The sequence below is a fragment of the Protopterus annectens genome, chromosome 2.part2 (assembly GCF_019279795.1).
Source record: "Protopterus annectens isolate FY-2018-M chromosome 2.part2, PAN1.0, whole genome shotgun sequence".
Lineage (NCBI taxonomy): Eukaryota > Metazoa > Chordata > Ceratodontiformes > Protopteridae > Protopterus > Protopterus annectens.
In genome coordinates, this window is record NC_056730.1 from 1140197565 (window position 1) to 1140222335 (window position 24771).

The window sequence follows — 24771 nt, forward strand, 5'->3', positions numbered from 1 at the left end:
ATTGGTCACCTCTTAAAACTCTAGCATTAGATGAAGCCGTGGAGTACTTTAATACTACTTTCTTAGGTATCCTTAATCTTATGGCCCCACAAAACCAACCCAGCCACCTGGATCTCAAAGAACACAGGATCCCTACTCAAACAACAATACATAGCTTGGGCAACTTGGTGTACCAACAAAACAAGTACAAATCAACAATACTTCCTAGCTCAGAAACAAAGCAAAAAAAAAAAATGCAATGACAAAAAAAGTTATTGTATCCATCTACAAAAAAACTCACTACAACAATCCACAAAAATTCTGGTCCACAATCCTCCAACCAGGCAAAATCGCCCCCTCCAAACCCTAACATCAAAGGTGATAACAATGATATTGCCACCCAGTTTAATGACTATTTCACCTCCTCCATCCAAAAGTTATTGAATAATTTCCCCACAACTACCAAAAATACCCCCAAAATACAAAACTGTCACCATAAGACCAGCCCATAGTTCTCTCTTAAACCAGTTCCAACTGACCTAATTCGTAAACACCTTGCCATATTGAAACCCAACACTCTCGCTGCTGATAAACTCCCCGCTGATTACCTCAGGATTGCCACCTCTGCCATTGCCTATCCTATTTCCATACTCATCAGTAGATCCATAGCTGAACACACTGTCCCCTCCCTCTGGAAAATGTCTTACGTTGTCCCCCTACACAAAGGTGGATCCTTGACAGAACTTAGTAATTATCACCCCATAGCTATACTATCTCCCCTATCAAAAATCTTAGAAAAATGTGTGCATACCAAACTACTCAATCATCTTCTTCAATATAACCTGCTAGCAAATTCCCAACCATAGTACCACCTCTGCCCTTATATCCTTCACTGACCACATCAACCAACAAAGAAATCTCGGTAATTTAGTATCTGTTGTCTTCCTAGACCTCTCAAAGGCATTTGACATGGTATCCCACTGCAAATTACTATCAACTCTCTCTGAGCTCAGTCTGGATAACTCCTCTCTAATGTGGTTTAAAAATGATCTGTCCCTCCAGCAACAAGCTGTTAAATGGCATAACTTTCTCCCCTCTCGTTCCAGTGGGACAAGGTGTTCCACAAGGATCCATTCTTGGTCTCTTACTATTTTCCATCTTTACCAGTAACCTCCCCTCAGCTACTCAGCAAATGAATATAGCACAGTATGCTGATGACACCACCCTTATTTGCTCAGCCCCCTCTTTACAATTACTCTAAAACAGAACCCAGGAAGCCTTCAATACTATAGAAAAATGGTCAAATTCCTCCCAACTCATACTAAACCCATCTAAGATCCAACTCATGACCTTCCACCCATCCAAAACATTCACCCCTACATTGCCATTCTCAATAACATCCTCCAACAATACCCTTATCACACCAGTAACTCAAGCCAAGCTACTAGGTGTAACTATTGATGAAAACCTAAAATTCTACAAACATATAGCACTAACGATTGCCATAGTTCATAAAAAACTAAGCTCACTCTACCACTGCAAGAGCTTCCTCACACAGGAATCTTGAATCACCACCTCTCGTACCTATCTACTCTCATCTTACTATATGCTTCCCCAGTTCTAACTAACCTAAACAAATCTGACCTTCTGAAATGTACCTACCTGCTACAATAAAATCTCAAAATTTGCAACCAGTGCTAAGTTTCGTTTTCACCATTGCCTCTCCCTAAGACAACTAGGATGGTATGAACTCCCTAACCTACTAAAATACAATCAACTTCTCCTGACCCATCAACTGCTATACCATCCAAATAAAATACCTGCCCTCTGGTCTGCTCACCTTCCATAATACTGTGCGTCACCTAAGATCTTCACATACTGCCCTACTGACGGTTACCAAATGTTCATATATCTCAGGTCAATCTCTTTATTCCTATGCAGTTGCTAAAGCCTGGAACCCTCTATCTTCTGACAGATGTCTAAATAGTAAAAATGCTTTCAAATCCCTACTGAAAGATCTCCTATTCAAAACTTGGATATGTTCCTGTACAGAACCAGACTAATTTCACATGTTCCTGACTTTCAACATCCCTAGATCACAGGTGTACTGTGTAGTTTCACTTAGTGCACAGTGCTATGAACCAGGTGTTTATGCCACCTTTATAGTTATGATTTCTAATTTATGACCCTGTTTGTCTATGGAAATGTCTTTTTGAATTTATGTTCAAGCAATTGTATATTTGTTGTATAATATCTTGTTTAATTGTTTCTTAATATTCTAATCATTGAATGCTGCATCATTTGTAAAACTGATTTTACTCCTTTTATATGTTCTATGCTCTTTGCACAAAATAGCTATGTTTATATAATTTTTTTTATTATTTTTATTTTTTACTACGTATCTGGAGCTTTTCTCCCCAGGCCACTGCTGAAAATGTTCACCTTGTGTCCAGTCGGACTAACCCGGTAAACAAATGGAAAGTAAAATAAATAAAATTAAATAAATATTTTTGCTAAACCTTCACAAATTATCATATCTTGGAAACTATAACCTAGACATATATTGTTAGAACATTTTTATTAAGCAGACATACGCTTTCACATGACAGCAATAATTCCTCTCTGAGTCCATGCTTATTAAGATATTTACAGAAATATGAACAATTATGCCAAATTTTAAAATTAGCAATATAAATAACACTGAATATCCCTCAAGATGTGCAACTTACAGTGCAAATATCAAAGATAGTTTTCTTCAACAATGCTTAAGGTTTCACTTGACATCATGCAATAGTTTGAAAGTATTAAAAAAAGTATTAGGTACATATGGGAATATTGTTTATTTTCATAATTATTAATAAACAACTAGCAATATCTCAAGTTTAGTGTGATATAAATAGACTTTGACAATGAATTTCCTTGTTTCCTACCATGGCATATCTTACCATACCCCTCAATAACATATAGGGCTGTCAGTTATGACAATACGAGCACAGATATAGAAATGTGAAGAATAAGTGACAAATACTGCAGCACATCCTAGATTATCAGTCTTAGTGATGTTTTGTTAATAACACTTTGCAATTTCTAATACTGCCTATTATTAGCTGGTAAGTGGTTTGATGAAATAAGCCAGACCCAAAAAAGGTCTGGATGCCATAAGGAGCTATAGGTGTGAACTGAAAATATACACAAAAATGCATTTTGGGCTTGAATGTGTTAATGAAACTTTGGAAATTTTGAATAAGTGCAATGATAGAGTAGACCACATTGAATGTTCACCAGTATTAAATAAAAAGGAAGCATCATGGGATGAAAGCTTAAAATTTACTTTAAATATAGAAGAAAATAGTTGGCCTCAGGTATCATCACCAAGAAATAATTATGTCAGTGTACAAAGACTGGAACTCAAGTAAAAAAATGAAGACAAGAAAAAAGTGAGAAAGGACAGGAAGAAGAAAATGGAGGAGGAGGAATACTCTCTAAAGGCATCTTGATAAACCTGAATGATCAGTGCATTCCACATTAATTAGTATCGCAACATCCATCTATCCATCCATCCATTTTCTAATAACTCATGTATACAGTTGTGTGGATGTCAAACCCTATCATGGAAGGAAAAAAAAGAAATGCCATGCTTGTCCACTAACAGAAAACATGATAACACTGGAACATAGAGATGATGTATTACTTTTTCTTGACTACCATTTTTTTTTCCAATTATTCAATCTTTCAAACTAACAGGAGTCAGGAATAAAAATAGTTATACTTCCTTATGAAAGAATCCTGTTATTCCAAAAGCCTGAGTAATTGTAAAATCTAGGTCAGTCAAATAAAGGTATCACCTCTGTATTCCCAGACCCTATGCTGACAACCAGGGGCAGAGAGTATTAAAAACCCATTCTGAATAGGTCACCAGTCTATCAGAGAATACACAAGCACTCACACTCACATTGTGTGGCATTTAATTATAAATGATAGGGAAATGGAGTGTATAAAATATAAAATAAATAACTATAACTTTTGAAGAAATTAAAATATAAAAATCAAATTCAAAAAAAAAAGCAGAGAAAGTGTGATTTGTGATTATATGGAGTAGAAAGATAAAGGATCATGACTTATAACAGAAACTGAATAATAGATTGAAGAAAAAAAATAGGGAGTTGGGAAATACATTCTCAAAGAAAACAAAGAAAAAGAATAAAAACAAGGAAAAAGGAGAAGAGATGAAGGTAAAGAAGGGAAGAGTAGATTAAAGGGACCTCATAATGGACATAAAGATTTAAATGGAAAAATGGTGAAGAGAAACAAGAGGACAAAGCAAGAGAACAGTAGTCAAGGAAAAAGAAATCACAATTACTATTAAGAAACAATGTGATTCAGGATGGAAGAGAGAAAATAAAATGAGAATATCAGTCTTCCAGGCTAGCTATTTATAAAGATAGATGTTAACCAGGAATGTTAAACAGAAAAGAATCTGAAAAAATGTTTTGAAAACCTAACAAAGTTAGTCTTAGGTACTATTATCACTGTACTAAATATAGCAGTACTATAAGAGGCTATGGTTCCTATTCCAGAATGGAAACAATATTATATACAGTAAATCTAATGAGGTATGTCAGTGAAATGAGGTTGCCCATTAGACTTTCTGGATGAGGAATAATAGTCAAAATGAAGAGAGCCTTGCAAGATGGATGCACACTAAGTAACAGCTTAAGTTCAGCTTTCTCAGTGTGAAACAGAAACTCAGAAAAGAAAGCCAGTGAATTTGTTTTCTTGGGTACATTTCAGTAACTGGCTAGTAATTGCACTGCCTGGGTCACAGCAAAAAAGAAATTCTGGGAACCTGAAAAAAATCAATCACAAAAGGTGAAGAGAAAACACGGGCTGGGAACAATCCTGCAGCTGTTCAGCAAAAAGGAGGTCAAGCTTCAGCTTTGGTACAAGACATGACTTCCAGTGATCTAGAGGAAAAAAGTCAATGTGCTCTGAGCTAATTAAAATAACTGAAGTAACAAAAGACTGGAAAAAATGGACAAAACTTTAAATAGATATGCAGATGAGTTTATAAAGCTGAAAAAAAAATCAGAGGTTGACATGAAGAACAGGCTGACTGAGTATGAGACTGCTCAAGAAGAGATGTTTCAAAAATTAGTAGAATTAAAAGACAGAGGATGTATGGGAAAATCTGAGATTTTCTGTTGTACTGGAGAAACTGTAAGGAACAGACTGTATAAAATGTATGTACGCACTAATAAACAACTGGACTAGTATTCCACAGCAGGAGTTGCTAAATGAAAGGCCACATCATATGTATACTCCAAACCAGGCCATGAGAAAGCAATTCAGACCTTTAAGATTAAAGATGCAGAAAGAGTTGATTCTGACAAAACTGTGGCAGAAGGTCAAAATACTAAAAGTGAGAGACTGAGAAGACTGTTTGTGGAAAATGATTACTCACTGTACACCAGGCAGAAGAGGAGTAAATTTATTCCAGCCATCAGGGAATGTCGAGAAGTAGGTGTGAGATTCAAGGTGATACATCCAGTTATTTTCAGAATATTTTTTCTTGGAGATTCAAAATAATTTTTGATGCAGAACAGGCTAAGGAAGAAATAAAAAAAGTTTGTCCAACTAAATGTGAGTTATCAAACAAAATGGGAATCTGCTTCTTATTCTGCTGATACTAAACCCATAGAGAGACTATGCCAGTAAATACTTTTCTAAGGTTCCAAAGGAAAATGTTTGAGAAGCAGAAAAAAAGCACAAGAGTTGACTAGAAGAATCACAAGTATGTTGGAAATGAACCAGCAACTGGATGTGGGAAATGGAGACCAAAAGGAAGAAACACAGCAACGCAGATATTGATGAAGGAATGTGGGATTACAAAGCATTAATTACATTTCTGAAATATGATAGAACAAGAAAACCTGGAAATATTGGACGTTTTTGACTTTGTTAAACTTGTAGGGGACTCCAAAGCATATGCCCTACTTCATGTCATTAATATTTGGAAGACAATTTAAGAGGGGGTAAGAGGAAGGAAAGCTGTAACTGTAAGTAAAACAACATTTTGTTCTTAACAGTATTTTTATAATATATGGTATTAATTGCATGTTATAAAGTAAAGCCTTTTTAGTTGATTTTGTGTGTAACAGGGATACTAAAGTAAACGGGTGAACCTATTTTTTCCTTCCTCTTTCCTTCTTCTTGTTTAGTTTTAAGAAATGTAGGCACTGTGATATAAAGATAGAAGAATGCCTGGGGGAGGACATAGGAAAATGCATACATTTTTATATGATGGTTAGATGAATGATAATATGGATTTAGGTATGTATAATTTTGTATTGTTGATAAACTGAATGTAGGGGGTGTTATTTTGCATCCTGAAAGTAAACAAAGACGTAGTTAATCTCCCTTTCAGGCTCATTGTGTCCTCCCCCAATTCAGTTACCGAAGGTATTGACCTTGTTATAGATTCAGTTCTGAACCCTTTAGTAAAAATTTGAAATTGCATGTTAAAGATTCTTGGGATTTTTTTTAGAGAAGTTCAGACTGTTTCTGGAATGTTTTAGATTCAATCCTAATAGGTATGTGATGTTCACTTTGGATGTGGTTTCTCTATTCAAGTCTAGTCCTCATATTGAATGAGTGGAGTTTGTAAGGGAATTTTTGTTCAAATGCTCAAGTTTTTCTTAGCATAGGGTCAATTTTTACTGTGATATGATTGACCTTCCCTTGTATAATATGGGGTCTCCAGCAGCCCCATCATACACTAATATAGTGATGGGGTGGTGGGAAGCTACTGTATTGAAAGAGTTACATGATATTTTTAAGATTTGTTATTATAAAAGGTTCATAGACAACCTATTTTTTATAATTGAAGGTAGTAGGGTTGACGTTGAACATCTAGTGTTGACTATAAATCAGAAATCTGTTTTTTAAAGTTCATTCTTGATGATTATGGTTGTCAAGTAAATTTTCTTGATGTACATCTTGAATGGGAGAAGGAATTGGAATGTTTTGAAAGTAGCATGCAGGAAGAGCCCTTTTACTAATAGTTACTTGCATAACCAATGTAACCATCCAGTGTTTATTTAAAAGAATATCCCTAAAGGTCAGTATATACGGGCTAGCAGAATGACCAGCAAGAAGGAGGATGCCCATAAGGAATTTGAATTTATTACAGAATTATTTCATAATAGAGGTTATGATGGGGGATACCTTAAGGAATTAAGTAATGATATATGGAATAAAAGGTATAATCAATACCCTCCTGTACTTAAGTTTCCTTTTGTAAGTAACAATGTTCAAACTAATAAAAAGGAGTCTGTTTATACCCTGGATGTGACAACTGATAGTTTAGCAATAAGAAGTATTGTGGAAAAGAATTGGAAAGTTTTGGAAGGAAGTGCAGAATTATCCAAATCAGTAGGAACTAAGCCAAACTTTGTATATAAAAATAGGTATAGCTTGAGAAGTATACTAAAAAATGACCAAACGAAGTATATCCCTAGAGTTTTGGAGACTAATACAACAATGGGAATGTTTAAATGCAGCCATTGCAATTTCTGTACTTGAAGGACCTTTTGTTATTTTACATTTGCCCCATACCATTAAGGTACCTGGACATTTTAGATGTAGAACCAGGGGGTTTGTTTATAATAGTGTATGTAGTGGGTGTACCACTTTTTATATTGGTGTGACCACCCGTATTTTATTAGAACGTATGAGAGAACACATACATAGTATTAAGACAAAGGATCTGAGCAATGCACTTTTCAAACATAATTTAGTATGTTGTAATTACAAAAAAAATTTTGTTTTTCATCTTACAACTCGGCATGATGGATTTGGGGGGGTGAATTTAAAAATTATTTGGAACAAAAGAAAACTTTTTGGCAGGTTAGACTGAAAGATGATAAAGAACAGGTTTAAATGAATCGATTAATATAAAGTGTTTTTTGAAGGATAGAAGATTAAAAGTGTGAAAATTATATTCTATTGCTGAATATATGTATTAGTGATTTTATACTATAGTTATTTAGTATTTTAATTATTTAATTCATTAATTATGTAATAGAATTTTTACTTAATTGTTTTTGATTGTATAAAAATGGTGTGTTTGTGTTATGGTAGTGTGTTCTGAGGAAGTCTTAAGATGAAAGCATGTAAATAAAGGTTATTATGCTAAATTCAAAGTTGCAGTGCTTGTTTCCATTGAGCCTTTACCATGCCATTAGATCCAATACCTTGTTTTTGTTGGTTTTGAGTGGTATTGAGTCGACTTATTAGTTTTGTTTTAATTTATATAACCATGTGATTGCCTGTGTCGTAACTGATAATTTAATAAAGATGTTTCTTATGAAGATTAATTCTAGAAGAACTATAGAAAAAAGAGGAATAAACTTGGTTCAGTTATGATGGCAAGGAAAAGTAAGAGAATTAAGTTGTATGGTGGGAAAAGAGAGTGAATGAGACAGATAGTGAGAAAGAGAGAAGAAAGAAAAAAAGTGAAAGTTTGGTTTGGTAGGGATCTTGTGAGGCATGAAGCTGGAGAAAGTCTAAGGAAAGTAGAAATGCTCTGTTTGAGGATAGTATGAGACAATAGGGAGAAGAAAATATATGAGATGGTATAAGATTTAAAGATGAGAATAATCAGGAGGAGATTAGCTGAACAATACTGGCTTCATCATATAATATACCAAGAACATAAAAGAATACACCATGGAAGATGAAAACTTCATTATTTTTTTTCAAAACTTTATTATAAAAACAGATAAAACCAAATAAAACTAAGTAGGAAGAAAGAGTGGAAGGAATAAAACCTCTTGATATGTATTGTAGAGTGTGTCTAAAAAAATACAGAAACAATACACTAGATGATTCTGGCATCTATTTTATACTTTTAATTTAATATACATTTTTGCTGGGCCTCCTTGCAGCTGAGCATCAGCTGACTCTGAGTACCCCTGAATACCAAACCTTGCTAGCTCCTTCACACTTTCTCAGATCTTATTTGGTGCTGGTGAGTAGTTTAAGACACATGGGTACTGCATCATACATGCTGCCAAGGAGGATTTTTTTTAATATGCCCTGCCCTGATTCCCTTCCTCCCAATGCATACATGTACATTCTTGAAAGGGCAGTCAGTGGGCATGCAGTGGAACATCCTGCCTCTGCAGCAGCTCAGCCAATGCCCCATTATCCTCATGAGCAGCACCCCCCCCCCCGTGCATCTCCAGCCTTTGGTGAGGATCAACCATTAGGCATGCCTGTGCATGAGCCCTCCCTCCCAGGATGTGTACATCCTCCCTTGCAGGCTTGTCAGATGCCTGAGCTGCTAATCAGACATGGGTCATTTGGGCTGTAGTCAGGGCTTTATTCTTCTAATCCTCAATGCTGGCTTGGCATCTGTTTTATACTGTGAATGCAAAAGATGGGAACTAAGAAACAACAAAACCATAAAAGTATTGACATGGAATGTTGTAGGTCTGACTATTAAAGTTACAGTGGAATACTTTTGACATATATAAAGGAATTTGACATTATAAAAGTATATAATATATATATCCTATCTTGTAAATATTGTGAATACCATGATAGTGATACACAAAAAAAAAAAAAAAACAACAAGGACTTTAACTGAACCAAGAGAGAATAATAACATTGGTTAAAATAAGTGAAAATGCACAGTAACAAGTATTAAGGGGGGCTGTATATGTACATATTAGTAGAATGCATGATAAATCAAGCTTTTAAATCTAGATAAGTATAGATCATTGAACATACAGTTTGCTCCAAAAATTAAAAAAGACATTTAAAAAATTGAGGAATAACTAGATTTGGTAATGACTGAGCATAAATCAAATGCAAATGTCAGGAAATTGATAACAGCAAGTGATCTAAATGCTCAGGCAGGTCTTCATGAAAAAAAAATGTGATGTGTTATTAAAAGTAAAGTTAGACATTCTACTAACAAAAAAGTAAATACCAACAAGGTCTTTTGAAGTTAACTTACCATATGCTACAATAATATTAAATGATAATATAGTTTCCAAATTGCTATATTTGCATATAATACATTATACAACACAGTAATAGACTATGCAATAGCTAAAAAGAAAATAGTTGCAAGTGCCTGTAGTTACCTACATAAGAGCAGACGGTGACTATCAACCACTAATTCCTGAGTTTTCTCAAACAAACACACGGTTTTCAGATTAGATAACAATTGAATTAAACTGAGTTGTCACAAGGTTAAGTTTTAACTCAGAATACAGGGGGAGTTTTCACTTTGATTTGTTACATTCCAGGAAAGAAATATCTGCAAGTTATGGAGGACTCTAGCTGTGAACAAATTATGATTGAAATGCATAAAATTAATTCTACCTTGTCAGTTTATATTTTGTGTTTGGACAAAAGGATGAAAGATATCAAAACAGCTTTTTGTGCACATTCATGTCAGTTATTGGACTTGTAAGGAAGATTAAAAAACCTTCAAACAGGAGGTTGTCTGCAAAAGGGAAGTTTAAATGTTTGCAGGAAAAGAGGAAGCCACAAAGATTTGTTGAGTGGGAAGAGAGTAGTTGATGTGTGGAATACATTACTGTAAAGCTATCTGAAATGACTGAAATACCTGTCAACAAAAGTTTGAGAGAGAGAACTCAGGGTATTTCTCCCAAACATTTAAGGCCACGGATCCCTCAACCCTTCCTCATGCATATTAAGTCATGTACCATAAAAAAGAAGGTTTAATTGGTGGCAGAGAATCTAGAGTTTTACGTGACGTGGTTATTCATCAGAAATTAGAAAGAGAAGAGCTATCTTTTAAGAAGCCATTAAAATACACAGGCAGAAAAAAAATCAAATATTGATTTATAAGACTTGAATAATCAGTAACATTTTATATACCTGAGGATGCAGAAACAGAAATTAAATAAGAACTGCAATATTCCCCTGAAGGCACAATATATTTGGGAAATAAACCTGAAGAAAGAGCATCTACAAATGCACAAGACGCGCTGTTCGTAAAAAAGACGCCTCCGTGTCTTTGGGAATTCAACTCTACAACGACACCACACCAGTCCAGTACTCCTTCAGTCTGACAAACAAATTCACAAATACGAAATATTTCACGAATGAAAAATGTAAAAAGAAGAGTTTATTAAAACAAAAGAAACGCCAAAAACTGGTTAAGCGCTTTCACTTGATACAACAAGCTTAATCAGAACACCATATTAGATCAAACAACTGTTTAAATAACATTTTTGGCGCCAATTTGATGAAAAATCAGATGAATTGTGAAGTGTTAAAAAGAAGAGTCTGTTTATACCCCCCATGCACCCCATTATCTCCTTGTTTGACAAAGTAGTGACTTGACAGATTTATCAGTTAGATAGATGGATAGCTGGACAACAGATCGGGTCTAATTTAACAGTGGAAGAGCATAGGGTGCTTCAGGAATTAAGAAGTGCTAGTAATATTAGAATTATGAAACCAGACAAGGGGGGGTGCAGTTATTTATGATAGTGGACTGGTGTGGTGTCGTTGTAGAGTTGAATTCCCAAAGACACGGAGGTGTCTTTTTTACGAACAACGCATCTTGTGCCTCTGTTTTTGTTCTGGGTTTCCTGGTTGCTGCACTGTTCGTGGATTTAACATCTACAAATGGTAATATGCAGAGAATAAGCAATTGCATCATTTTCCTCTTTGAAAAAGAATAATGGAGAGGCAGGAAGTTGCATTTACTGTTGCCAAAAAGAAGTTGAATGGCTTACTGTACAGTTAAGAACGCTCATGTATCCAATTCCTGCTCCACCTCTCTTTTTGATGTTAAGAGGCTGATTTAGATTTTCTTTACAATACTGGATATTAGTTGATTGTATTATGTGAATTTACCCTGAGATTTAAAAGCAGTTTTTACATTGTAGTAGACAAATTTGCACTGTGTGTGTCCATGCACTGGGTGAAAGGGCAAATTAGAGACACATAGAGCACAACTCTGAAAGCCCAAGAAATGTTGTACCTTGTATAACATGCAAATGAAGGCATAATGACATGGTAATGAGCAACATTATTAAAAAGAGAGCAACCACACATGAAAAGAATTGAAAACATTTGCAGAGCAATTCAGAAGCATATATATTTCATGCCAAGAGATGCTAACTCCAGAGTTGTTGACTGCAGCCAAAATATTCAGTTACAGAAGACAGACCATGAAAACATGAACGGGATAGCTAACACACTAACAAATCTGCATATGCAAAGGCTGTTATGCATCATCATCATCATCATCATCATCATCCATGATGAAGTCAAGTCATCCATTTGCATCTAACATGTTATGCCCTCCATGACTCAGAGGTTGTGGACCACTACCATGTTGAAGGAGGCATCGTGCGGAAGCTGAATGAAAAGTATCACCCACATATGCCTGCCCAGGACATGCGTGGAGTACCTGTCCCTGTGGGCTGCAAGGTATGTTTGGCTTTGCAAATGTTACTTACAAGAACCTTTCAGCAACCATCAGGGGAGACAATGGATCTATACCAGGCATCTCTCTCAAGTTTACTTCACTAGCTCACTGATAGCATGCTATAGCATATGAGGTAGTATAGGTGATATACACATACCACAGAAGAGAGGAGAGAACCAACACCATCTGATCTTTTTGTGATGTAGCAAAAAACAAAGGAGTAAACTACAGCAAAAAACAAAAGAATCCTTGTTTTTTTTCAGTAGCTTTTGATGATATAGCCCATTTCCTTGAGGTACTTTGGGCCATAGACTGTACCTACATTGCTATAAAGGCTCCACCTGGAGACCAGGGGCAAAAGCACATTACCCATAAGGAGTGCCATCAGCTGACAGATTGTAATGCACAGGTATAATATGCAATGTGTCTGTAGGCTACCTAGATAGTATCCATGGCTCCCACATGTAGTACATGTCCAACCAATACCAGAGGTTGTATGTAGAGATTTTACCCGAGGACATTTTATCGGTGATGCCAGACATGACCTAGAGCCATGGTTAATCACACCTGTTAGAACTCTACAGACCATGACAGAGAATGGATATAACACCACCGTATCATAGACCTGGGTCATTGCTAAACATGTGTTTGGCCTGCTGAAGGCCTATGTCTGCTATATGGATGTATCTAGGAAGGCACTGCAGTATGGCCCTGCAATATGCAGTGAAGCTTTTGCAGTCTTTGCACTGTTACACAACAGTATAATATGCAAACAGTTACAAATGACAGTGACATTCAGGAGAAGGAAGTTCCAGTCTCAGAGGCAGAGGAGGTGCTGGGTGAGGAGTTCTGGAGAATTAGGCTGCAGGGGGAGGACTATGTCTGACAGTGGAGGATGCAGAATGTCATGGAACAGGCTAATAGACAGCATGCAGTTCATAACTATGAGCCATATGAAAGCATTACATAGTACATTAAAATAATACAAGCAACCTATATCTATGCTGCGCCATAACACGTATAGACTGACCACACCATGTATCAGACATTGGCTACCCAAGTAACACAGTGCTGATGGTAGGCCCCAGTTATAATATGCATAGTTGGAGAGGAGCACAGTGGCCAGTGTCAACAATAAGAATTGTGTATGGGGGTGTGTTTTACCAGTATTGTTATGTCAGGTAAATTTGTGATAATTAGGAGATTTGGTAGACTGTCCAGAGAGGAGAGCACTGTTTCTGTATGAGTGCTTAGAGCTGGGTACTGCAAATGTCTGACTGTGTGTGTGTGTGTGTGTGTGTGTGTGTGTGTGTGTGTGTGTGTGTGTGTGTGCCTGTGTACGCAATGAGCATGTGTCTGTTCAGACATAGCCCCAGCAGATGTTGCAGCATTTTCCCAGGATCTGGTCGGAAGGTTCAGGGCATGCACAGGATATGTATGCACTGACTGTACATGTCCATGTCCATAGGAGTAACCTCTCCTAGAAAGGTCAAGGACACAATCCACACCATGCTCAAAGGACATAGTGTTCTATAACCATGAATGGTGTCTTATACTTTAGGTAGACTTTGCATGAACACCCCTTCCATGTGTATTTCCACTTCACAACATTGTACCCTGGTTGGCAGACTGAAAGTGGCAGTGCTACATGTTCCTGATTGCACACTCATTTCTCCATGGTGGCCCTTCTCACCAGAGATGGACTGACCACTGGAAGTGCATCAGACATGAGATGTAGCCACACAGGGGCACCTACAGTGGGCAAACTCCCGATGTTACATGTCCTTGATGATATACGTGCCCCTTCCTCAGATCATCATGCAAACTACTTACTACTCCAAGAAGCCCAGCAATGCCTGTGTTGGTGCCTGTCTTTCCTTGTTCTATGGCCCTGCACAAATGCTGGATAATGGTGGTTAAGGTGCATTGACACACTCACACACACACACTCACACTCACACAGTTTGGAAGGTAAATGCTACCCATGATGTGGCCAGCCACTGACATGATGTCCTGGATCCTTGAAGGTGAACTGCCGAGGTGCCAGATCACTGTTGCTGTATTAAAATAGAAGTTGCTGCTTGTTTGCTGGTGTAATTTGTGGGGTTTTTTTCAGTGTTAGTCCTGTTTGGTGTTTGGTACACTTGACATGATGTCCCCTGATTTCATCTTGCTGCTCTATGGAGCTTGCAGTAACCAACAGAGTTTGTGCAGCAGGTGATGACATCCCTCCCTGGGCAGGTCTGTTTGCATCTTCCTGTACATGTATGTCATCCTTTGTTTGTGGTTTATGTTGCACATGCACAGAAGCTGTATACACGGGATGGGTTGGGTGTGGCCATTACACTGCCTGTTTCTACCACTGACATCATGACTCCTAACCATGCCAGGATTTAGCTGCCATCATTACTAGACATTTACCCCACATCAGGCAGTCCTACTCTATATCCATGGTGAAAGATCCTGGTAATGCAGCACCTGTCAAAACACCAACAGAGAGCAAACAAACTAAGTAAAAAAGTTTCACAGATAGCTGCGCCCTGTGAATAAACTACTGCTATGTACAGAAACATAATAGGTAACGTACCTTGGCAGATGGCTTCAAAACTTGAAATTCTGATGTTGTTAAAAAATGAAATTGCCATGGGTGCAAATTCTGTTAACACGCACATTGAATTACTATGGCAGATAGTCATCCTTTGGTAAGACATACCCACCTGGGGTATCATCAACTGTTAGACATGGTGGCCTGCTTGTTTCTGTAGCAACGTCTGTCACTCCGTTGTGGATGTCAGAACTGTATGAACCCCCATTCATAGATGCTAGGAACTTTTTCATTTCTGTTAGTGATGTTTAGATTGGTAAATCACCTCACATGGCCCTCTCCTCCTGTGCCAGCTGGGCTACCCAAGTATTGGAGGGATCGTGCATTTGGTAGCCTATGGTCTGACTTGATTATAATTTCTGTTTTGACCACCAACAACTTTTATTTCAGCAATCATGTTCTGCCAGTTTGCTTGCAGAAGGTCTGGTCAGTTCTTTTGTGACTGATCATCCACTGACTGTGGAAAAGAAGACCCTAAAGCAGGATCTCCTTTTCTGAAATTAAAAACTTACACATCCTCTGTTTCTCAAGTTGTGGCATGATTATCTGAAATTGAAAGTAAATATACCTATGAAAAATGTTACAGTTCTACCTGCCATAGCTCTACAGAATTGTGAACTCTAAGGAGCAGTGGTGGCATCAACCATGTGGCAGTGAAATACTTCAAAGTTGCCACACACATGTAAGTAAATGTGTTATTCCTAGAAAATGTGCCTGTCTGCACAGAAAGTCATGTTAAATACATGCTGTATGTGTAACCATGTACCCTGGAAGATGACACAGATGTACACATGCTGTTATGTGGCATTAGTACTAGTATATGTGGGTGCATAGGCCCCAAAGTGGCAACAGAAATCCTTGTATGTGGGCAATTGTATAGGTCATACAACCCCAACCCAACCTCCCACAAAAAAACACACACAAAGTTAAAGTAGCACAATCCTGACATATAATACCCTGTCACAGTATTCCACAGTTAAGGATCATAAGTGTTAGACAGGCCACTGAGCAAACATACCCTCGACTGATACCTTAATGACCCCCCAAACAGTGTGTGCATTGAGGAATGTTTTTTGATCTATAAAGTAAGGTACACCCAAAACACATTAGTTGTAGGTTTCCAAATTCGCAACAAATTCAGTAATGCCCTAGACAACAAATTCAGTAATGCCCTAGTTGAATCAACAGAATGAGGGTCATGTTGGTTAAGAGATGTTGGTTGTGTTGGGACACTACCATAAATACTGGAGGCTTGCACAGCTGCTAAATAAAGTTCTCTGTGTCTTACACAGTCTGAAGAAGTGGACTGAAATCAGGAAGCCTCCCTGAGTAGGTGGAACAGGCTCTCCAGGTGCTGAGATTAGGGCTGTAGGTGGCTACATGTTGTTTGAAGTAAGAGTAAATGTGTCATATACATGTCCACTGATGTGCTTTTTTTTTTCACTCTTTTTTGTGTTTCTGTCTCAACAGGGTCAGTTGTAATGCACAGCAGAGAGGCCATGGTCACCTGGACCCACATCAGCCCATGTGCCTGTTATTGGGGGTCACTAGCAACTCCTAGTCTTGCCTCTCTGCAGAGGGACAAATATCCCCTATGCAAGCTGACCTGGACAGTTTCTGGTGCCAATAGGAAATTTACACTGGGCTTGGCACCCATGCCCCTTATGGACAGAAGTAACTTATAACTGCCTGGCTCTCAATGTCCTATTCAGATACAGGACGTCATTATTATTTCAGGAAAACTTGGCTAAACTTAGAAAGCCCCCCTCCTCCCCCAGGTAATTAGCCTAGTAACAATCTATGAATCTGTGAGTGTTCTTCAGATAAGAAGCAGAGGCTCCCCACCTGGGAGCATGGAAGATAGGTTCCCCTAAGTCACCCAATAGCAGGTGTGGTGGCTGTTGATGGCAGCAATGTACCAGCAGTGTGACACTCACATTGCCACACTGGGTCATCTTCTTGATCCTTGTGTAGCTAATAGTGTCACATGGCTGGCCACCCAATCCATCAAGCCTCAAAAGGCAGTATCTGTCCAGGATGTCAGCCACAAAGGTGACTCACCTCTGGCTAGGCTTTACTCTGAGCCTGTACAGCAAGCCCATCATGCCTCACCCTATCTCCCATCATGCTGCTCACCTTCCTTACGTTTTTTTCTCCATGCTCAATTTATAGTCCAATCCCCCCATCATCAGTCATCCTTCCTTTGCCTGTTTTTATCTCACCACTATTGCCACCCATTTCTGAGGATGCCTCACCTGTCTGACATCAGCTGGGTATAACAACCCTGTGTTTCTTATGCTTAGTAAAACACTCTGCTTATCCTATGCTGACGAGGTCAAAACAAGGCCGAAATATGCATATCCATAGCTAGTGGGGTTTGGCTTTATTGCCCTGAAATTGTCCATTAAAATGACTTCAAATGTAAATGTCATGGGCAATCAGAATCGCCATATAGCTGAAACACCTGATGTTCATAAGGGTCATTTGCATATGTCCCATGTGCCTCTGTTACAGGAGGTTTGGGAGGTCACTCATTGGAAGTTCTAGCTTGGCTGGAGTTTTCATTTAGTTTTTTTTATTAAAACTGTAGAAATCAATGGTTTAGCACTTTCATCTTTACATGGCGGTTCTGAGGATGTCTTGTTTTTAAAGAGGATTGTGGTGCTGAACTAGTAGTGGTTTTGGTTTAACAGTGAAGTTGTCCTCTAGTTCCAGATGTTGATGAAGAATTTGTTGTGTAATAATTATTTCTTGGAAATAAAATAACCTAAATCCCAGAGTCAGATAGATTTCAGATGCCTTCCATAGCCTCCCAGTCTAAGACGCTAATAGCAAAACCTAAATAATGGCATTATTTTTACTTGAAGTTTAAACACATAATTGTAAAGTGAACATTCAGAAATAAAATAATGCCACCGTCACTAAAAATAAATGCATACAGAGTACAGATTGAGTATACAAGCATCGGAAAAAGGGAAACTGATGTCTGATCATATCTAAAATTTTAAACTGTGTGGAAACTGAAAATAAAATTAATGTCATTCTATTGATAATACTGTGGTAATACAGGTAAATAGACCAAATATTCCCAAATACCTGAATGTTTAAATGAGCATTGTAAAAAGACTTAGAACATTTTGTAGAATCAATAAATATTTTACAAACATTTTCCAGTTTTTGAAAGAATGGTATGACTGCTGCACCCATTCTTGCTTATGTAAAACTTTAAAAATTATGAACTTGTCTGAAATAAAATAATGTGATTATCAGACATGTTTTCTAGGATACATTTGAAATACGATTATACCACATAATGTCATCAGTTCTATGTCATATTTTTTCCAATTGTTCAGCGGTTGACCCCATTTTTTTTTAACAATAAAACAGTCACTGTAATGATAGATAATATACAGTTCCTCATCTTTACTCAACGAAAAAAAGAAGATAGTTGACCCATATGAGATCCATAAGACTGAGCATTATAACTGTTATTATTCAGCATGACCTGAGTATGAATGTATTTGCAGGTAACTGGTATGTATGCGCCTGCTGCCATTTGATTCCCAAGATATCTGAATGCCATCGTTCACTAGCAGATCCAGCTATAGAATGATGGAAAATGAAAATAGCTGAATCATTTCTTTAAGGTTATATAAAACTGAAAGTGTATTTACATGGAATGTTAGGAAGCCATGCACTGATTTAGTTGAGACCTGGTTACAAGACATAATTAAAAGTTATGTACTCACCGTAACTAGGCATCTGTATTGTCCATTTTCATTCTTCCTCAACGTATGGGTTCGGATCCGATCCTCAGATCCGACTTGGCCACATATACGAGACTTTGGATCCAGCCTCAAGCTCCCCCCTCTACCCAGGGTCTATAATACGTTATTGAATACCAACGTAATCAAAAACGTAATAGTTGACCCGTAAATGTCGAAGTGCTAAAACCTCAAACATTTCAACGGAGATCTCCGTACAGTGCAGAAATAGAAATTTTTCATTTTCTGCACTGTAGTGCAATCTTGGAGTTGGTATATTTAAGTAGCGGGGAGGGGAAGCCCCCACATGGGGGGTGCAGGGGGGCTTGCCCCCCTGCTTACAGTGTTTAAATGGTTTGTTTGGGTAGGTTTTTTTCTTTTTATTAACTGTTCAAAGTTTTAGCACTTCTACATTTATGGGTCGACTATTACATTTTCGATTACGTTAGTATTCGATAACGTAATATAGACCCCTCTACCCATAATGCCCTAACCCATCCCCATTGCCTTAAATCAATAGTTAAAGGGAAACAGGTATAGACAGAAAAGACAGGGCTCAAACCTGGAACTGTAGGTTCCAAACACAGTCCAGAAAAAAAAGGATGGGTGATGGATGGGAGGGAAGTTGGAAGGATACTCCGGAGTACTGCCAAACCAAAGACAGCTCTGTTTCTGGAAATGATATCCAATTTATAATGAGAAACAAAAGTGTGGGACTTGTACCATGTAGCTGCAGCACAAATATCAGTCGATGACCTTTACCAAAATGCAGATGAAGTAGCCATGGAACTGGCTGAGTAAGCTCAGGGAGATTTAGGTAATGTTATACCTTTCTGAGAATAAATCCATGAAATACAGACTGCAATCCGTTTAACTGGGGTAACTTTAGAAACTGAATGACTAGGTGATTTGAAGAGAAAATCACAAAACTGTTTTGTCCTGTGAAGGTAAAAATGTAGTTATCTGTGCACTTCAAGAAGGTGTGACATGCCCTCCCCTTTATTTGAAAAATTTGGAAAGAAAGCTAAGTGAATGGATTGGTTGATGTTATTTTCAGAAGCCACATTAGGCAAAAAAGAAGCATTACTCCATAAGGAAACCCTATCTTTATAAAAAATAATGTAAGGAGTTTTAAAACAAAGAGCCTGGAGTCCAGATATTCTTTTTGCCAAAGTTATAGCTACCAAGAAAACAGTCTTCCATGACACAAATTTTAGATCAGATTTGTTTGATGGTTTAAAGAGTTTTTGTGTTAAACCCTCAAGTACAGCTGTTAGATCCCAAGGTGGTGGCAGGTCCTTTATCAGAGGCCTCAGAAGAACAACGCCCTTCATAAAAGCTTTACACAATCTAGAGGAAGCCAAGGGAAAAGATTTGTTTCCTGTGTGAAAATTAGAAACTGCTGCCAAATGAAGCTTAATTGTAGAGAAAATTGTCTCTTCTTTTAAAAGGGTTGTCAAAAAATTAAGAATATCAGAAACTGGAGCAGAAAAATGGTTCAATTTCCTTATCTGACACCCAAATGAAGAACCTCTTCCATTTGCTTTTGCAACCTTTTTTGGTAGAATCTTTTTTGACAAACCAAAATAATGTCACGTACAGGGGAAGAAAGCCTGGACTGTGTAATTATTACTGGAAGTAGTGAAACCAGGCAATTTGCTTGAAGGCCTGGATGCTGGGGTGTTGAATCTCTGACGGGTGATAGAGGAGATCCTGAGTGGACTCCAGTATCCATGGAGGATAACAAAGGTGAGACCATAGAAAGGGAACCATACTTGCCAAGGCCAGAAGGGAGCAATGAGGATTACTGAGCTCTTCAGCCGACCTGTTTTCTGTAGAAATTTGGAAATTAAGGGCACAGGAGGGTAAGCATAAAGGAGTCCCAAGGGCCAAGAGTGCATCAGAACATCTCTTGGTGACTCCCCCTGAGGGGGTATAAGAGCGAAGTACTTGCTGTACTTGTTGTTGGGGGGGGGTAGCAAATAGGTTACAGCAAGGTTTACCCCAACACCAGAAAATCATCTCAGCTACCGACTGATTGATAGACCACTCTTGAGGCATCAAAATGGATCTGCTTATTTTGTTCACAAGCAAGTTGGTCTTCCCCAGAATGTGTGTAGCAATTAGAAAGTGTTCTGATAAGATCTGACATTCCTAAACCCTCAAGGCCTCTCTGCAGAGGGGATAAGATTGAGTTCCTCCTTGCTTGTTGATGTACCAGACTACAGAGATGTTATTGGCCTGAATTGCAATAGCCCCCAAGGGGAGAGCATCTTGAAATGCCTGCAATGCTAATAGGACTGCTCTCATCTCTAGGACATTAATATGCTACTTGGTCTCTAGGAGAACCACATGCCTTGGACAGTTCTTCACAAGAAATTCTCCCCCACCCTAGTTGAGAAGCATCTGTGGTCACTGTGGCTACTGGGTTTCATAGAACAAAGGGTCTGCCCAGAAAAAGATCATTGGATTGTATGCATGAGAAAATGTCTTGCTTGCAAATTGGGATGAGCTTTACTTGAAAGGACAAGGGTTGATATAGAATGGACCACTGTACAGCTAGAGTCCATTGGAGAACTCATATGAAAAAGCATGCTAGAGGAAGTAAAACTATAACTTCTGCCATTGTGTCTGAAGTACCAACTTTGCCAGAGAAGGTGGGTGGGCAAGGATAGCCTGAACCTGATTTCTGATAAGTACAACAATGTGAAGAGGCAAAGATGCTACCTGTATTGTTGTATCCAAGACGGAACCAATGAACTCCAGGCTCTGAACTGGTATAAGTTTTGATTTGGCAAGATTTATCGTAATTCCCAAAGTTTTGCAAATCTGGAGCAAATATTCCATGACCTGTTGTTGCAGATGCTTGGAAGGGGCAGTGAGGAGCCAGTCCAGTCATCTAGATATGGAAACACTTGGAATCCCTTCAGCCTTAAGTGAGCTGCCACTGCTGCCATGCATTTGGTAAACACCCTGGGGGCTGTGGTGAGTTCAAAGGGCAGAGCTCTGAATTGGTAATGACTGGCTCCCAGCCAAAAGTGAAGATGTTTTTTGGATCATCTGTTTATTTTGATGTGATAATACACATCCTGAAGATCTGTAGAGCACATCCAGTCACCCTTGTACAGAAAACGCAGGATGGACTGAACCGTGACCATTTGGAACTTTGCTTTTTTTACATACTGGTTCACTTTGCTTAGATCCAAAATGAGTCTGAGGTCCCCTGTTTCCTTTGGTACTAAAAAGAATCATGAATAAGTTCTGAATCCTATTTGGTCTGGTGGGACCTTCTGGATGACTCTTTTTTTCTAGCAGCTTTTGTATTTCTTCTGCTGCGACCTTCATCTGACTAGGTGGAACATCTGGAAGTTTCCTCCATAGACAATGAGGAAGAAGGGAAAATAGTATGCAATAGACTCTGGATATTATTCTTAGCACCCAAAAATCTTGTGTCATAATTGCCCAGTTGTCTCAGTCCAAAGGGAACCAACCCCGACTACCTCCAGAGCTGGACAGTCAGGCAGCACTTCAGGAATACTATAAAGGTCTGTCTGAAAAAGAATCTCTAAAGCCCTGGTACTGCAGATTTCCTCTGCCTCTAGGGTAATGTCTACCATTAAAGTTTTCTCCCTTGCCTCTGGAGGAATTATCCCAATGCGAATCTTGGAAAGGTCCCTGAGATTTTCGGAACCATATTTTTGTACCAACTCTTTGGTTCCTAAAGAAGGTCCGTTGAGGCATAGAAAACTTGATCCCCATGGCAGCCAGGTTCTTTCCATCTTGTTCACTGTGGGTAAGCATATCCTTTACTGATGGCCCAAACAAGGAAGTGCCATCGAATGGGCCATTAATAAAGGATGTCTTAAAAGGCTCCGCAAAGTTGCATAGCCATATCCAGGCATGCCTCCTTATGGCGATGCCTGAACCAGCTGCTCGTGAGGTACTTTCAGCTGTGTGAGAGATCAACCTCATTGAAGCATTTGATATTGATAAAAGAGTGGAGAGTTGAGAGGATTTCTTTTTGAAGTCCTCAGCAGACATGGACTGTGAGAGAGAATTTGATAGTTCTTTGTTCAAATCTCTCTGAAGTCTAGTAAAATGTGCCAAGTAATTTATTGACCTCAGAGAGAAGGTAGATGAGACAAACACTTGATTTCCAAATCTGTCCAATGCCCTAGACTCTCTGTTAGGTGGATGGACAGAAGAGCTGTGTTCTGATAGCTCTTTCTTACTGGCTGCCACCACCAGCATAGCATCAACTCGGAATCCTTTGCTCCAGTGGGGTTTGTCTATAGGTGGGGCCAAAAATGTTATGGGGCATTTGGGGATGGGCTCAACAGTATCCATCTCCTTCCATGCCCAGTTTGAAACCAAATCAATTAGTTCATCCACCAGGGGGATTACTCCCAACACGTAGATGAGTCAGAACCAAAAGCCTCCAAGAACATTAATTCTTCTGGAGAGGGATTTTGGGATGACCAACCACCCTTCTGTTTCCGGATTTCTAAAATATCTCCAAAGGAGATGTCATCTGGTGGTGATCTACAGGATCCCTCTCCTTCATCAGAATCGGTATTCTCAGTGAGAGACTCCATGGGGTAGTCTGTGTCTCCTTTTGCATGTTCTCTTCCAGTGTACTTCCTCCTTGGGGTGTTCTGGAGAGGTGTCAGAAGAGAGGGGAAGTTCCTTCACTAGAACTGTCCGGAGACTCATTGGAAGTGGCTGTCACTGTGGAATACGTCTGACCAACTCAGAGCTCAGAACTGATGAGAGAAAAGGGCAAAGATCAAAAATATGAGAAGACAGCTTCTTTGAAGAGAAAAAGCCCTTTCCACCACCTCAAAAGCTGAAGGTCCAGAAGAAGCTTTGACACACCATCTTGGAGTAGAAGCTCCTGAAGAAGGCAGATCTTGGCCACCCCCAGATGTGGGCCTCAAAATGTCCAGGGCTAAAGCTCCGAGGGGACGAATGAATCTGACAAAATTGGAGTCGAACCTATCCCCTCAGATCTGATGCTGACACTTCAGCTCCAAGGCCCATTGTGATCCTAGGGTATCGGAGCAGAACCAGTCAAGGAAATAGTTGGAGTGTAGGAAGAAACTTTCCTCAGATCTGACACTGAATCTCTCGGGATCTCAAAAACCACTGGATGAATCAGAGAAGGATAAATAATAGTCTTAGATGTGACAGGCATACTCACAGATCTGACAGAAGAATGGTGTTTGTAATACCCTAATCTGGATCTGAACTGTAAATAACTTTTGTTTCATCCTATCCACATCTGTTTCTGACAAACATCTGGAGGATCTACAGAAAGTGGTGGATGGAGGCCTGGAATGCTTCTTTGAAGTTTGAAGTAGCTGAGTAGGCAAGGTGGGAAAAATTGGTCTCAAGGCATATTCCAGAGTTGCACTCCTAAAGGATGTACCTAGCTTAGGATCCGATGACTTAGGATCCAAAGGAGGGGCTGCTGGATGTATTGTTATGACAGCAGTAGCCAAAGCCTTAGGATCTGATGGCTTTGGATCCAAATGTCAAGTCTTCTGATCTGACGAGGTTGGATTTGAGATTTTCCTAGTTATTGATGGTGGCTCTGATGAAGACCTGGGAGCCTTCGAAGGAGAGCATTTGCAGGCTCCAAAGAAGCAGACTTACTTGTTTTTGAGAAGGTTAGAGCCCCTGAAGAAGTAGTAGAGGGAAGAAGACCCCTTAAAATTAGTTTATACTTTCTATCTGCCAGGGCACTAGGATTAAATGTAGAACAGATTCTACAAGATGTGTCCAAATGCCTGGCTCCAAGGCAATAAACCCACTCCTTATGGGCATCTGAGTTTTGGATCTTATGCCCACAAGAAGTACATTTTTAAAGAGTCCAACATAATTACAGAAAAGGAAGACAAACACTATTAGAAACAATAGCAGAAAACAACGGTTTTTTTTTTTAA